The sequence below is a fragment of the Epinephelus lanceolatus genome, chromosome 16 (genome assembly GCF_041903045.1).
Source record: "Epinephelus lanceolatus isolate andai-2023 chromosome 16, ASM4190304v1, whole genome shotgun sequence".
Taxonomy (NCBI): domain Eukaryota; kingdom Metazoa; phylum Chordata; class Actinopteri; order Perciformes; family Serranidae; genus Epinephelus; species Epinephelus lanceolatus.
The window spans coordinates 3903460-3906925 of NC_135749.1; the positions used below are offsets into that span (position 1 = coordinate 3903460).

Sequence of the window (3466 nt, forward strand, 5' to 3'; positions counted from 1 at the left end):
TGGGCTAATGGGCATGTAGCTACTTCCATGTTTCACATGATACGTCATGTTTGTAGTCGACCAATGAAGATGAGTTTACATATCACCTTGGGTTCGTCCTTCACCTTCTCAAAATGATCCCACACTTTGGATTTCCTGCCCGACATGTTATTAACTAGCCTGTGGAATAACCGCAGGTACCAGCCCTGGAGATTAACCTGACTCCTGTCTGACTGCTGAGCGTGGACACTTCCTGTGTCTGTCCTTTCAAATTAAAGTCACACATGGTCCAGTCATATAGGTTTGGATTTATTTTGACAAGGTGCAGCTCCTGATAGAGTTTCATTTTTGTTTTATTTATTCATTTTTTTTCTGCAATTAAGCGACCAATGAAATCTTGCCGACTAATGACCTTTCTGGTCGACTATCGGGGGCAGCCCTACATCTTACTATTAAAAATAAACCCAATGTATCCACAGGAGGACATCTTTTTTTTTCAAAGACAATGCTTAATTTTTAATAATACATCATGCTCAACATCACTGAGAATGAGGGTCTCCCTCAATTGATTTCCTGAGTCTTAAATAAAGGTTTGAAAAGTGATTGTAAAGTGATTGTTTTTAGTTTATGTGAATATCTGAATAAATAAAAAATTCGTTTTATATTCCTCATGTTCTAACGATCTCAAAAATTTAGTTTATCGACGAAAATACATTAGTAACTGCACATTGCACACCAAACAACAGCTGGAGTCTCAGGAGGATACAGGATATATGTGCACATATGCAATCATGCACACATAAACTTATACTCATACCTGTGCAAACATGCAACCACGAGAGAATTAACATGAGCATTTATGTACATTTTATGCATAAATATATTCATGTTATGTCACATGCACACCTACTCACACACATCCACAGTCATTCTCACACACACATACTCACAGTGATGGCACTCATACACTCGATGTATTGTCCTCAGGGACATAATAGGCCATATTGATCGAGTCTGCAGTGGGATATTAGTTGAGAACAAATGGACAATGCACCTTACACACACACACACACACACACACACACACAAGTACCATCGACACATAGATCTTGTGTATCCTCTGTAACAGGACAAGGACGCTGCTCCTTTCTTCCCACTGATGTTGTCAGGTACGTGTCCTGAGACGCATCACAGTTTTCTTATTTGCTGGATCACATTTGTCCGTTCAGACGTTACATTTAAAAACAGTTCACACACAGGCCTGAACTGAACGTGGCTGACCAGAATGACTCACAAACACCTGCTGCAAAGGCAAATATCTCCAAGAATATGCTCTTTAATCATCATCACACAACGGACAACACTGTTAAAATACAGCTGTCAGTATGAATATGTTTAACCTTAATTTGAGCCTCAAGCCTTTGCAATTTGTTGATACTTTACATAGTTATAGTGTACCCTTACGTTCACCTTCGGGTATATATATATGTACGTATGTATGTATATGGCCTTTAACATTGTGTTTCTATCAGTGCTGTATATATACATCGCTCAGTCTGCTGAAAAGATTGACTCCAAGCATGCCTATCATTTAATTGATCTCCAGTAGCAGAGATAGCTCTGGTCTCAAACACACACAGAAATGAACACACATAAACATACTTGTAGGCAAGCCTGTGCACAAGTATAGATGTACGTGTACACACACACACACACACACACACACAGAGTCGGGATTAAAATCTAATTTCCCCCTTCATTAGTGCCAGAAGGGTGTGTGACACGGACAACGTCGTTGTACAGTGATGTCCACCTCCTGACCTTTGAGTAAGAGACAGTGGGTTTGCTCAGTGTGTGTGTGTGTGTGTGTGTGTGATATGCGGGTCACAGAAGAGGTTGAATCTGGCTGGACTTGATTGAAACTGGCGGTTAATTCCAGGGCTTCCCACTGAGATTAGAGGAGAGACAGAGAGACAGAGAGGGGGAGAGGACGGCAGGCTGAAGGCTGGAGTGGACGAGATGGGACCAAATGAATCTGCAGTCGCCCGTCTTTCTCTGTGGACGTAACAGGAAAGGAAGACAAAGTGTGTATGAATATGAAGAGAGGAGGTAAAGCAAAGACACAGACGAGCTAGTTGGCTTTAAAAGCTGAGTTAAAAACATATAATACAGTATATTTACATACAGTTTATTATTAAGTAGCGTGATGATGCACTGTAATGAGTCTGTGCATATAAAACAGATGATATGAAGGTAAAGAACAACATGATGTCACAGCATTTGGTTGTACATGTATTGTACAGTGTGTTCTCCTGTTGTGTGATGTCACTTATGCTCCTGTGTTTACCAGAGGAGGATTGTGGGAGATGAAGTAAAGTAGAGCACTTTCTTACACTGATAAAATCTATCCTCTGGAGTTTGGTCATGATGATAATGATTTATTAATGCTATGATGCTATTTGCTAACAGTGTCATTAGCATATACAGTGGGAGGGTTATTTGTGAAATTCTGCTCAGACTCCATAAAAAAGGACTTTAACCACACCGTAATGAAGTTTTAATGCAGCCAGGGACTTTATTTAACTGCTGCTGGTGTAATGGTGTGGGGGAGATTTTCTTAGTACCAACTGAGCATGGTTTAAACACCACAGCCTACCTGAGTATTGTTGCTGAGCGTGTCCATCCCTTTATGACCACAGTGTACCCATCTTCTGATGGCTACTTCCAGCAGGATAACGCACCATGTCACAAAGCTCACATCATCTCAAACATGACAATGAGTTCACTGTACTCCAATGGCCTCCACAGTCACCAGATCTCAGTCCAATAGAGCACCTTTGGGATGTGCTGGAACGGGAGATTCTCATCGTGGATGTGCAGCCGACAAATCTGCAGCAACTGCGAGGAAACAATAAACCAGAGCCCAACTCGTAAACAGCTGTTGTGACCTGTTGCCTTTCGGTAAAGTGTTTGTAAGTGTTCAAACAGTTTAATACAGAAATGCCTTCTCAGTCCCCAGCAGGAGGATCATGCCTGACACTTACATCACTGTCTGTTCAAAGTAAACGAAAAGAATCCTAATGCATTTGTTTTTGGATCCGCTGCACCATGCCAGTACCGACCCGTGACTCTTAAATTGGGTTATGAACCAAACTGTGTCTTCTGTGTGCAGCTACGCCCCTTTTCATGGCATTGATTTATTTCTAGAATCTGTCTCAGTTTTTAATCTAATACATTTTAGTCCAGTTCATAATGTGCATCTCAGGCTGTTTCATAGTACTGGAGTGTCTTAAATCTGGTTCTAGATAATTCATTTTAAAGAAAAACAAGTCATGAGGAGAAATATGATATATAATATATAATTGAGGCAGTAGTTACGCATGTTTTGGTTTCACAGTCGTTCAGAGTGAATGGTAATAATATTTAGAGATGAAAGAAACAACCTAACAGCATAATGATCCGTGTCGGTCACATGAGCTGTGACACT

The 3466-nt window shown here is 40.7% G+C and overlaps 1 long non-coding RNA gene across 1 annotated transcript; it reads right to left on the reverse strand.

The window, feature by feature from the left end:
- Positions 1–278: 278 nt before the first annotated feature.
- LOC144467303 (uncharacterized) lies at positions 279–3074 on the reverse strand. The gene is made up of 2 exons (XR_013493569.1): positions 2636–3074; positions 279–2034 (listed from the first exon to the last, which is right to left on the reverse strand). It is a non-coding gene; the product is annotated as an uncharacterized LOC144467303 (long non-coding RNA).
- Positions 3075–3466: the final 392 nt, after the last annotated feature.